Below are 14,236 nucleotides of genomic sequence, written 5' to 3' on the forward strand. Positions count from 1 at the left end.
CCATTTGGTTACGTGCTAGGCACTTTTGTCCCGGGAATTTTCTTGTGTACCGGGAATTGTTTTATTTACTAGTCATTTGGTTATGTACTACATTTTTGTACTGAGAATTTTCTTGTGTACCGGGAATTGTTTTATGTACTGGCTATTTGGTTATGTACTAAGACACTAGTAAAATATTCAAAGGAAACTTTCACCTTGCAACCTTCACAAAATAAGGAAAAAGATATAAATATAAGACGAAGGAAACTATAAAATGTACAGTAAACTTCCACATAACAAGGAAACATGGGAACTGATTGGGAATGATAAAATATAGCGGAACTGAGGAATGTAGATTACATTTAAACACGTAAACGTATATCTATGACGTTAAATACAACAAAATATGGTACAATATCTAAGAGAACTGGGAGATCTCACCAAATCCGGATATAGTTGCTTTAGATCCAGATTTGTTGCTTTAGATCTCGTCAAATTCGGATATAGTTTTCCATCCGGGTATAGTTTCTCTAAAACCCATCGATCTCTTTTCAAGAAAAAGATTTCTTCCCCATTAAATTTGAAATCGAATCTGACTTCTCCAAAAAGCTAAATCATTCCAAAATATTACCAGACCTGGTTTTTCCAAAAGATTTCTTCACCATTAAACTTTCACCAAATTTGTTCAAGAAATCAAACCATTCTAATTTCTTCACCAATATTTCTTCGCCGAATCTGTCTTCTCCAAAACCCTAAACCATTCCAAAATATTTCTAGATCTGGTTTTTCCAAAATATTTCCTCACCATTAAAATTTGACAAAATTTGTTCTAGAAAATCAAACCGAATCTGATTTCTCCAAGACCCTAAACCATTCCAATATTTCTTCACCAAATTTGTTCAAGAAATTTCTTAGAAAGAGAAAGAAGAGAGTTCTTGAAATTTCTTAGAGAGAGAAGGAAGAGATCTCTGAAATTTTTTAGAGAGAGAATGTAACAAAATAAAGAAAAAGGGTATTAATGGTAGTAGGATATAAAAGACACAATTTTTTTTGTACCTGTTATCTCGGGCCCAACAAAAACTGACATTTTGGACTGGGTTCTTATTGATGTTTTGGGCTGGGGATAAAACTTATTTACCCCCACTTTTTGGGCCATTCCCTCAAAAACACTAATATAAACTACATTTATATCTTAGCCATTAAATGTTTTGAATATTATTTACCCAATCCCATTACAGGAGATACAGAAATGTAGATCCTTAGAAGAATTACCATTTTGAGGCATGTAACCATCAAAATAAATCCAATATTAGATTACATTGCAAATAGTATATGGGAAATGATAGAGTGACTTAGAAATTGGTACTTAGAGGGTGACATATTTCCTCATTTAGAAATAAAAGTGGTCCCCACTGTAGTCAAACTTTGAAAAAACCTTGTCTTTTAGTGATTCCACATCAGCTGGGCACTAAAATGCCCAAAAATTTGGGCACTCTAGCATCTCCCATAGTTTGTGGATGTCATGTATGGAACTTCAATAAAATTATTTACTAAAAATGTAGATAAAATAAAAGGGCCCGTAATTCTAAGGCCCAAAATATGTGGGATAATAGGGAGGAGGCCCAATCTTAAATATTAATGAGAAAAAAACCCCACTTTGTAAAAGTACCACATTGCCCTCATTTACACAAATAAGAGACAATCCTATCCTCCCAAATTTTTCCTCCCAAATTTCCCGCCCAAAACTTTGGCATCCCATTAAGTCAGATTGGGGTTATTAATAACCCAAGACTCAAAACCCATTTACTCTTAGTAAGCTGAAAAAAGACATTTCATATTCTCATTCTCTCTCTCTACAAAAACCATCTTCTATCTCTCTCTACAAAAACCATCTTCTCTCTCTCTGCAAATCGTTTTTTAACTTAAATCTCCATCTTCTCTCTCGACCAATTTCGACTGAAATCCAGAGAAACTCAGGGTATCTAAGATCTTCTATTTTTGGTTTCAGGTGAGAGGGGAAATATTAGGGTTTTGATTGTTGAAAGGTCTGTTGAAGATTATTAGGATTTTGTTTGGGAAAAACTATAGGTTTTGATGTTGTCTCTTAATGTTAAAGAGATTTTACATAAAGAAGGGGATTATATCATAACAGATTTCTCTGTGTTTGAAACATTTTTTTCATATTAACATGGATTATTTATCTTATGAGGTTTTAGAGAGATAAACATTTGAGTTTTAGATCTAGTTATTTGAAGCTCCATTAATGAAGTTGTTTTTGGAGTTTCTTTATCTTATTTCTTTTTTTACATCACTTCCTTATTTGCGATTGACATATCTGGTTTATTTAGAACATATTTTCGTACACATTTTGATCTTTCTTTCTTGCTTCTCTCTTATTTGTTTCTGTTTTTTACGTTTTCATCCAAACCCAGAACATAAATCAATATTGTGGAAAGATAACATTACGTGCTTGCAACATAAATTGTTATTTTCGAACACAAGTGGTTATGTTTTGAGCACACAAGTAAATGCTCAATGTAACTATTAAACACTATCTTCATGTTTAACAGATAAATTGTCAGGTGTTTTAAGCATTTTAGAATATGTTGTTCGTTAAGGGGTTCTGTTTCACACATTTAGGGGTTTGTTGATGATTTTGGGAGTTTTACTTGGTAAAAAAAACTATTGTTCTTCGTTAAGCATTTTGGGAGTTTTTGAGACATTTACAGCTATGTTGAAGACATTGGGGATTCTGTTTCAAACATTTAGGGTTTTGTTGTTGATTTTTGGGTGTTTACTTGGTAAAAAAAACTTTTGTTCTTTGTTAAGCATTTTAGGAGTTTTGGAAAAAATTAAAGTTATGTTGAAGACATTTTGGGTCATGTTTCAAACATTTATGAGTTTGTTGATGATTTTTTGGTGTTTTACTTGGTAAAAAAGTTATTGTTCTTTGTTAAACATTTTTTATGGGTTTTTGGAGCCATTTACAATTATGTTGAAGACATTTCGGATTCTGTTTCAAACATTTAGGGTTTTGTTGGTGATTTTGGGGTGTTATACTTGGTAAAAAAAACTTTTGTTCTCCGTTAAGCATTTTGGGGGTTTTGGGAAAAATTTAAAGTTATGTTGAAAACATTTTGGGTTTTGTTTCAAACATTTAGGGGTTTGTTGATGATTATTGGGTGTTTAAGTGTTTTACTTGGTAAAAAACTATTGTTCTCCTTTAAGCATTTTGGGGGTTTTGGAGTCATTTACAGTTATGTTGAAGACATTTCGGATTCTGTTTCAAACATTTAGGGTTTTGTCTGTTGATTTTGGGTAGTTGTACTTGGTAAAAAAAACTTTTGTTCTCCGTTAAGCATTTTGGGGGTTTTGGGAAAAATTCAAAGTTATGTTGAAGACATTTTGGGTTTTGTTTCAAACATTTAGGGGTCTGTTGATGATTTTTGGGGGTTCTACTTGGTAAAAAATTTATTGTTCTTCGTTAAGAATTTTGGGAGTTTTTGGAGACATTTACAATTATGTTGAAGACATTTGAGATTCTGTTTCAAACATTTAGGGTTTTGTTGTTGATTTTTTAGTGTTTTACTTGGTAAAAAAACTTTTGTTCTTCGTTAAGCATTTTAGGGGTTTTGGGAAAAATTTAAAGTTATGTTGAAGACATTTTTGATTTTGTTTCAAACATTCAGGGGTTTGTTGATGATTTTTTGTTGTTTTACTTGGTAAAAAAACTATTGTTCTTCGTTAAGCATTCTTTGTTGTTCAAAATACCGACACTTCTTCAATAATGAGAACACCTTCTCTTTTGTTAGAAACATATTTATCAATTGTTTAATGTATATTTTTGCTCTTCATATTCGGGATTCATTCTGAATGAGTATGCCTTTGACATTTTCCACTACTTTTAAACATTTTTAGAAATGCTGATAACATTCGCTTTAATGTCTCGAACATTTTCCTATATTCCTACTGCATATAATCATTTGTTCATTCCGCTTGCAGAATTTTCATCTATGGAACCGGATAGAGCACCTGCTACTTCTCAAAATAATGATAAGAAAAGCTAGTTTGTGAATCATGTCGCGCCCAATTGTAGTTGTCATTCTTCCGTATGTCTCCAACATGAATTAGAATGTTTGCATATGTTGTTTATTTGTCTTAGATATTCTTCTTTTTGTCTATGAATTTTATATATTGTTCCAAACATTCTAACTCATGTTGTTTAGTGAATGGATCCTTACATGGCTAACTCTTATTTTGTAAATTTCTTATTCATCCAAAAGAGTGTCAAACAATGTAAAAATGCACCTGAAGAATGTTCATAACATTATTGATTGTTTCTTCATATTTTGTTTAATTCCTGAGACAAACTGTTTATTGTCTCTGCATCTCATATATTTTGAAGAACAAATTTTTTGTTATCTTAATCATAAAATGCTATGAACATGTCCAACATTGTAGTTGACATTCTTCAAAATGTCCGGAACAAAATCGCAAATGTTTAAATCATAACCCAACATGTTTTCAACATAACTTTAAATGTTTCAAAAAACCCCCAAAATGTTAAACGAATAACAAAAGTTTTTTTTTACCAAGTAAAACCCTAAACAATCATCAACATTCCCCTGAATGTCTGAAACATAACCCAAAATGTCTTCAACATATTTTAAAATGTTTCCAAAAACCCCCCAAAATGCTAAACTAAGAACAAAGACTTATTTACTCAGTAAAACACCCAAAATTCATCAACAAACCCATGAATGTCTGGGACAAAACCCAAAATAACTACAACAAAATCGTAAATATTTGAAACAGAACCCAAAATGTCTTTAACATAACTGTAAATGTTTTCAAAACCACCCGAAATGCTAAACGAAGAAAAAAGCTTTTTACCAAGTTTACACTTAAAAATCATCAACATTTCCCTGAATGTCTGAAACAGAACTCAAAATGTTGTCAACAAATCCATAAATGTTTGAAACAGAACCCAAAATGTTTAAAACAAAACCCCATATGTCTTCAACATAACTGTAAATGTCTCCAAAAACTCTCAAAATGCTTAACGAAGAACAAAAGATTTTTTACCAAGTAAAACACCCAAAAATTACCAACAATACCCAAAATGTTTGAAACAGAATCCTAAATGTCTTCACCATAAATGTAAATGTCTCCAAAATACTTAACGAATAACAATACCTTTTTTACCAAGTAAAACACCCAAAACTCATCAACAAACCCCTAAATGTTTGAAACAAAACCCCTTAACAAACAACATATTCTAAAATGCTTAAAACACCTGACAATTTGTCTGTTAAACATCAACATATGCTAAAACGTAATTTCTAAAGAGAGAAACCGAAAAGTAGATCTAAGTTTGTACTTTTTTGGTTTATTAGAACAAGAAACTGTGTAATGGGTTTTCACCTTGTTAAAGCTAAAAGATTATGTTGCTTAGAACTTTGAAATTATGTTGCTCCATTAATGAAGATCTTCTTATCTATTTTTCTCTTTTCAAACTTTGTTCTTCAAACCATAATCCTCTTCACCATTTATGTTCATATGTTAGATCCACTTTTCATCTAGTTAGGTTTTAGATAGATAATGATTTAAATTTTAGATGTAGTTATTTGAAGCTCAACTTTTCAAGAATTTTCAAGAATTTTTCTACTAACCTGTTTTTCGCGTCGCATTTCATTTAATGTTTTGAGCAAGTACGGTAGTGTTGAAACCATAAATGAGTTAAATAAACAACATAAATTGAAGTATTTATAACAAAATCTTTTGTGCCAGTTACAAAAGCTAAAATGTCTCCATACAAAAAATCATCATCGAGACCAAGCTAAAAATTTACAAACAAATCTGGATATTGGTTCAAAAGCTTTCACTCGTCCTGAACATATTTGACCTATGTGAGTTAAATTGGGACTTCAAGATTCCGATACAAATTTTTTGTTCCCGTCGCGTGAATCATCAGTTGTTTTATCTACTTCCTTTCTAAATGAGACTGCAACTGGTTAACAATCAGTAGCAAAAAAGAATGTGGTTTCGATAACAAATAATAATATGCACAAAATAGCAAAAAAAATGCAATAAACATATGCATGCTTGTCCAGGCTAGTATCGGAAATGCTATAAAGTATAGTAGTTGGTCTCAGAACAATCATATATGGTTTCTCATATAAAAAAGTATTGAATGAACAGAGAATAGTAGCGCAATAAAATGTCAAAAACTTTTAGAACAAACTGGAATATGTCCAGAAATTATAAAAAAAAATGCAAAATATATAGTATTTGTTATCTTTGAAGATAAGTTGCAAACATAAAAAAATAGAGAAAGATAGTGTTTAATGGTTACGTTGAGCATTTACATGTGTGCTTAAAACATAACCACTTGTGCTCAAAACAAACGTATAAGTGCGTGAAACAAACACGTGAATGTTCCTAGAACGCAATTCTTCCAAAAAACGGATGTTATGTTTGAAGAAAATAAAAAATGTCAATAAAATTGACGAAATAAATAAAGCATTTTTGAGTTTGCTCGCTGAACCAACATCGTTTCTATATCAAAATTAAGATGATTAAAACACTAATCAATTTCCGTAAGTGAAAAAAATCTGAGTTTTAGTGGTAACATTTATAAAAATTAATAAAACATTTTTAAGTTTGCTCGTTGTATTAGAATCATTCTAAAGACATATATTAAAATGCTTAACAAATCAGTAAATTTGTTTGTTAAATATCAAAATATGCTAAAAACGTAATTTCTAGAGAGAGAAACTAAAATACAGATCTAAAATTGTACTTTTGTTTTCTTTGAAATTTTTTATATCAAAGTTGGAAGAACATATCTAAAAACATATCAAAGTTTAAAGAACAAACATATGTCAAAAATAGATCTAAAATGATTATATCAAAGTTCGGAGAATCTAGTTTGAAAAGAGATAAATAAGATGGATGATGAATAATACATTTGTTGCAACAAAAGATTAAAGAAGAAGATGAAGAAGATCATACCTTGGTTGTTGTTGCAGATGAGTTAAAGATTAAGGGAGAAGAAGATGATCAAAATATGATAAAGATGATAACAAAGTTGTTGATCATGATGATAGGTGTATTGAAGAAGATGTCCAAAACCTTTCCCAAACCGAACAACAACTCCGACTAAGATTTCGCCAAACCGGACAGCAGCTTCGGTGGGGAGAGGGAAGGTATTTGTGTTTCTAGAAAAGATGGAAGGATATAATGGAAGGAAAGAAATTTTTTTGAGAAGGAAAGAAATTCTCTGACTTAAAAGGGAAATAATGAGGGAAATTTGGGTTATATATATAAAGGGTAGAATAGGGATTATCTAAAGTAATGGGTTTCTAGAGATGGGAAAATGCACCTAGGGATCCGAAATTGGGTTTGATATTGGTTTATTTTCAAAAAAATGGGGTTTGTATGAATTATTAATCTATGGTGGGCCTAACTTGGTATTTGACCCAATTTTTTGGGCTTTTAAATAAAAAATACAAAATAAAATTGGTTATAACAAATGATATTGATATGTTTGTAAATGTAAATAACAAAATAGCTGAGTAAACAACAAGCAAGAAGTCGTCAAAATTGCCCATATAGACCGAAAACTACCTTTATTTTATTTCTACTTGGAATAGATCATTGTTAATAAATGACACTAGGTCTGGAATTTGTCGCTACAAGAAATTAGTCTCTTTGTTATATATGTACTCGGTGAATTTGAAAAGTTCTAAGTTCAACTATTTAAACATACTACACTAGTATTTTTCAAAAAGAGATACTCAACTAGGTCAAGCGGCTGACAAGACATTAAAGGCACACAATCTACCTAAAGATGAAGAAATAGTAAGAGATATTATGATCTGTCCTACTCACCAAGTGTACCTTAATTATTCTATATAGCTTGGGATATTTTTAAATGTATAAAGTTTTGAATGGGAACTCAGACCATGTCGTAATTTATATATACATATTTTGGTCAATGTTGTCGCTGTTAAAACATGGTATAAGGAATGAGTAATGATCATTATCTTTCATATCAATTTGCCTATAAATACATGATTAAATTCTAAAATCAGAACCATTGTGGAGGTCCTGTTGTTTTCCGTCTTAATTCTGACGTCCGTAAATGTCACAGATTTCCATTGAAGAGTCTCAAGATGATATGTTAGACATATCGACGTACCCTAATGAACCGGCTCGTCTCGTCCATTCATGATTGACTAGCTAACTCATGCATTACTATGTATTTTATAATAAAGTCGTAAGTATGTATAACATGCACTCAGTGCCTATCGTGTACCAATGTATTTTTTTATTTTTTGTATTTTTTTTTTCTAAATTTGAGTTTTCAATAATAATTTAACTATATAATTAAACAAAATGTCGGAGTTATCGTTTTATTATTGTGTTTGTGGGATAAGTTTTCCTAGAAACCGCATAATTTGTTCGTAGTATAAGAATGTGCTACCGTAGCAGGCAATTATGTCATAACTCAAGGAAAATGTGAGCTCACCTAAATTTCCGACAATGCTTAGATACTATGATAGCATTCCAATGAATAATGCAGTCTTAAATTGAGATAATACATCTCCACAACTGATTTGGACCCAACTTATTATTAGAAGTATTAACAAATTGATTAGTCAAGAGAGAGACTTGGATTAGGTTCCGGTTCGTCGCCTACAATCCGTTTATTTTTTTGGAGGAAGGAAATGATGCATAAAGTTCTTCACTCTGCTTCTTCCATTTTCAAGATCGTTTGGACATATGCAAATGGTGAGTCTTCAAAAATGGATGATTGAAGCTATTGACTATTTTAAGGTATTCAACATTTCCTAGCAACAGAGCATTTTCGACACAAATGATCAGCAACTAATTTGGTATCCTTTCCATGGACTACACACCGATTCGTATTCACCATTCCTCGTCTCCTCACATATTCTTGTAGATTGTATGGTCCATTTGGTTACTAAAAAATAAGCCCTTTGTAGGCAACAAATTGGAACCTAATCAAAGCCTCTCTCAACTAATCAATTTGTTTAACTACTAAGTTGGGTGCAAATCAAAGTTGGAGGTGTATTATCTCAATTTCAGACTTCAGTATTCTTAACTGGAATGTTCTTATTACTGTGTTTGTCAAATGCAAAAGACAAAATGTAAAATAGTTTTGCAAGATAATTTTTTAGTAAAAACAAATTTGTTCGTAAATTAACAAAATTATTGAGAGCAAACTAAGATTTGTTCAGAAATTTTCAAAAATGTTTTTCACTTTGACTTCGGAGATAAAATTGTAATTTACGAATTGGGTTTTTATCCTAATATTATTCCAAATTGGGTCTGGTTTCTTATTATCTCCCAAATTTTTAGGTTTTTAAATTATCCGCCGTGAGGCGAACTCACTTTTTTTTTCCTTTAATCTCTACCTGCATGCTACTAAAGCACATTCTTTTATTAAGAGAAATTATGCCCGTCTCTTCAAAAAAAAAAATTATGTACAGTTTAACACAATAATAAAGCGATACCCGGACCTTTATTTATTGTATATTTCAATTATAATGAACACCCAAATTTAGAAGAAAGACAATACAAAAAAACTAAATACGTGCAAATGATGCGTGAGTATGTATTATACATACTTAGGCCTTCATTATAAAATACATAGTAATGCATAAGTTAGCTAGTCAATCATGCATCGACAAGCCGGGCCGGTTCATTAGGGTAGGTTGATACGTCTAACATATCATCTTGAGACTCTTCCATGGAAACCTGTGACACTTACGAACATCAGAATTAAGACGGAAAACAACAGGACCGCCACAATGATTCTGGTTGTAGAATCTGATCGGTTGTCTAGTGTAGTCGAAACTATAGCCACCATGGAAGGGAATGTTCCAACATGATCCACATACACTGGTTGATGCTTTAGGCCCTTTGCAACCCTCATCCTTCCACACTGTGAAAGTACTCGCATTTGCAATATCACTCATTAGTGTTACAAACACTAGAGCTAACATAAAAGAAGTAAGCAACATGGAATTCTTATTGGTAGCAGCCATCACAAATAAATATCGATTGAACAAGATATATTCTTGAAACTGAAAACCCTATTACTAGCTTTGGAGAGGTATGGTAATGCTCGTGGTGGTGAGTTTCATCTCTATACCCATCAAGTATTTATAGGCAAGTCAGATTTGAAAGATAGTGACCATGACTTATTAGTTTTACCATTTCTTAACTGAAACAACATTGACCTAAATATTATATGTAGCCATAAGACTTGGTGGTGTTCCCATTCGAAATAAAATATACATATTAACGAAATGGTCATGGTTAAAAAAAGTCAAAATTTGATGTATTCAAATTATATAGCATCCATTTGCAAGACTATTAAGGATAAAATGAATCCTAGCTACTACAATTTCTTGGTCTCTTGGTGGACAGTTTTCTCAAATACATACTTAAAATATAGGTTTATTTCTGTCAGGGACCAATTCTAGTGTCATATATTGTATGAAAATTTCCGAGGATTGTAGTTTGACATCAATAAACTACTTATTATAATACAATTTGCATTGTGATCTCGAATGTTGATTTTATTTTGACGAAATTACATGCCTTAGAAAGGTAATTGTTATAAAGAATAGGCGTTTATTGATTATTTCTTACTTTATTTTAAGTTTCACCAAGTGCAAGGTGAGATATAAAACTACGACCAATTCTAACTTTAGAATTAGTTAAGTTTGTCAATGTGCAATTGCTCTGTCGTTATTTCTTTAATCACATCTGCAGATATATTAGTATCATTAGTTTGATATAATATTCATAATATACTAGTTTTAATTAAACTAGTTTTAACATAACCAAACAAAAACTATCTTCATTAGAATTTTGATACTATACTATGGTTATGAAGCTTGCAAAATAGTAGAGAACAATAACGGAGGACAATAGAGATGACGGTTGGGGTAAGAAAAGTGACCTTATTGGAGTAGTATTTTAATTTAGGGTTTCAAGAGAATACACAAAGAGTTTACCATTAAGGAAATGGGGCAATGGGCTTTTCGTCCAGGTCTCCGTCTTCATCTTCCTTAGATTGGCTAGGAAGGTGCCTATAACACCCTCACAAGTAACAACTGTTTTGTAGAAAAACCGAGACGGTATGACAATCCTTAATTAGTTAATATATAGACGAGGTCGTTGTGACATAAGAATAGAATATTGTGATCGCTTACTCCTTTCTTGTCTCATTGCATTGGTGCTGTCAAACGGGTCCGCTGGGCAGGCCTGGCCCATCCGAAGTAGGAGTTATCAACATATAGTTTCCTAGCTCATTGGAAGTGGAAGTGTTGATGAGACATAGCAATATGAAGAAGTTTTTATTTATATCCCCCCTTGCACTACAAAAAAAGATTTATTGCCAACGCCCCGTCCCATTGGAACTACAAAACCTGTCGACACTATTCGTGAGCATTTTTCCTTTTTTGATTGTGTTACCGACGGTTTGTATTTCCGTCTGGCCTTGGTTCATTGACGACGGTTTGTCTTATTCCGTGGCGATAGTTTGGCGCGGATGTTTTTTTGGCAGAAGACATTCGCGCTTGAAGGAAAAATCATTCGCGAAATCTACTTCCTACGGTTGCCGACAGTATGGGAGTTCAATGTACTGTCGGCAATAGATCTCCCGACGACTATATACATCGTCGGAATTTCGTCGGCTATACTACTGCCACGCCCCTAAAGCTGACAATTTTGCTGCCGTCGGCAGATCTTATTTCCGACGGTCTTTTTAGTTGCCGACATCTTAATCCCGTCGGCAATAACCTCGATTTCTTAGTGGCTAGATCGGGCAATTTATGGATTATTTGATTCAAAGGAAACAATAGACTTGTAATTGATGAATCAGACTCTAACCGATTGGTCTCTCAATTAATCAATTCTACCAAGGTATTAAAAGTAAATCTAACTCAACCCGATAAAAAAATGCATCTATTAGACATTAGCTAGCATGCCCAAATCACAGGCAAGACAAATAATAAAACAAGAACCCAACCCTTATTTTATTAAGTACTTCAATTATTTTCAAACATTAAAATGAAAAAAACACTCAAACTTAAAACAAATACATACATAAACAAGACAGAGAACGTACGTATACATACGTACGAGCTTCTTTATTATAAACTACGCATGCCACACATGATGTAGTCAATCATGTATGAACAAGTCGGGTCGGTTCAATAGGGTCGATCAATCTAACATATCATCCGAAGACTCCTCCATGGAAACCTGCTGCAACGACGAGAATCCGACCCAAAACGGGCAGTGATACCGCCTCCACAATTACGCTGATTGTATAGTCTTATAGGTTGTCTGGTGTAGTCGAAACTGTAGCCACCAAAATAAGGAATATTCCAACATGAACCGCATACAGTGGTTGATGCTCGTGGCCCACGGCAACCGGGGTCTCTCCATACTGTGAAAGTACTGGCCTTGGCGAAATCACTCATTAGAGACATAAATACAAGAGCCAACATTACAGAAGTAAGTAATGTCATATTTTTGTTCTTAGGTGCCATGGAGATGGAAGGATTGAATAGAGAGATATAAATTCAGAGGATTATAGTTTTGGGGATGTGGAGTGGTGGTAGTGGTGAATTACATGTCGATTTTCGTCTTGTATTTATAGGCAGACCGAAACAAAAGATGATGATCAATACTCGTTGGTTTTATAATTTGTTAACCTATATGATTGTGACTAGTTTGAACTTTGAACACAAATTTATATGTGTATATATAAATTTGATGTTAGACGTAGTCGTGTTTTCATTCAAGACAGAAAAAAAATTATTAATAATGATGGCGGTTCAAATTCACATTGGAAAATAACAATAAAAATACGTGTTCAAAGTTCAAATTATGCTTAATTCTCTTAATTTATAATGGTAGTTGGTTTAGTTTTGATAAGATTTTAACCATTAAGTTATCAATAGAATGCAGAAGAGTTGAAGATCAAAATGCTGTGAATATTCCCATCGGTGAAGAGTTGGTTGTCGATCATAATATCAGCCCAAATGATGTAAACTGGATGTACTGTTTTGAATTTCAATTAATCAAGGATTTACTTGCAACAAAAAAAAAAAATTAATCAAGGATTTTACAACAAATAAAGATTTTGGGAGACTAAGAGCATCTCCATTGCAAAACTAAATCTATTATGCTTTTCAGGGATATGTGTTGTTTGGACCCCCTTTGATATAATTGACTTGCAGTTTGGACTCATCACACATGTATAATTATAGGTTCAAATATGACCAAGTATTGTAAAACTAAGTTTAATTGTTCAAATTTTTGGGTCGGATTCATACTAGTTGAAGAAGTTAAACTTAATTTGAGAACAACAAGAGAACAGAAGAGACATAGAAAGATGACCAAGTATGGTAAAACTAAGTTTAATTGTTCGAATATTTCACACGACATCTTTGCGGTCAGAATAGTTGATAACTTGTAAACGGAGACATAGAAAGATATATTTCTAACAGAAGAAAAGTCATTTACGAAATCCTTTTTGACTAATCTCAAAAATCTAAAATTTATATTTTCTTTTTAAGTAAACAATTTATTGCGACATAATTCCTAATGTAGCGGACTATACATATGTGGAATGAGATGTAAATAATTAGTTTTTTTTTTGTTGAACTATATAATTAGTTGATATCAGAGAAAAAAGATGATGCACATAAATAGTTGATCTTTTCTAGTCAATTTTATCCTATCTATAGGTAAATTTATGTGTAGGAAGAACAAAAGTTTATAGTGATTTCTCATTTTATTCTTAATATTTTATTCACAATAGAGACCACAAAGACTTACTCAAAAAAATTAAGAGATTGTTCAAAGTTTAGGTAAACAAGAATAATTATAAAATAGAGAAGCAAATATGAAAAAGCACAAGTTAGCAAATTTTCTTTAGTAGTTGCTAAAGAAAATTTGCACAGAATGACAGAGAACGAATACACGTAATTGATCAAAAGGAAAAAAAATCGCCTTTGTAATATTATTTAATTACATAAATATATTCAAATTTAACTATACGTGTTTGTGTCTCGACAAGATTTGAAACAACAGGAAATTGGGCTGGAGACCCAATTTTTTGTTTTTTTTTTGTCAAAAAGACAAGTTATCTTTTTTTCCTTCTAGGCACCATGAAAAGTTTGGAAATAGGCTTGAAGGACAATTC

The 14,236-nt window shown here is 32.1% G+C and overlaps 1 long non-coding RNA gene across 1 annotated transcript; it reads right to left on the minus strand.

Moving 5' to 3' along the window:
* Positions 1-5,718: 5,718 nt before the first annotated feature.
* Positions 5,719-7,317, minus strand: LOC147534568 (uncharacterized). Its single transcript, XR_015227195.1, has 2 exons — positions 6,994-7,317; positions 5,719-5,983 (listed from the first exon to the last, which is right to left on the minus strand). It is a non-coding gene; the product is annotated as an uncharacterized LOC147534568 (long non-coding RNA).
* Positions 7,318-14,236: the final 6,919 nt, after the last annotated feature.

The sequence above is a fragment of the Eschscholzia californica genome, unplaced genomic scaffold (assembly GCF_041429995.1).
Source record: "Eschscholzia californica isolate CP2 unplaced genomic scaffold, dmEscCali1.0.p SCAF_6, whole genome shotgun sequence".
Classification (NCBI taxonomy): domain Eukaryota; kingdom Viridiplantae; phylum Streptophyta; class Magnoliopsida; order Ranunculales; family Papaveraceae; genus Eschscholzia; species Eschscholzia californica.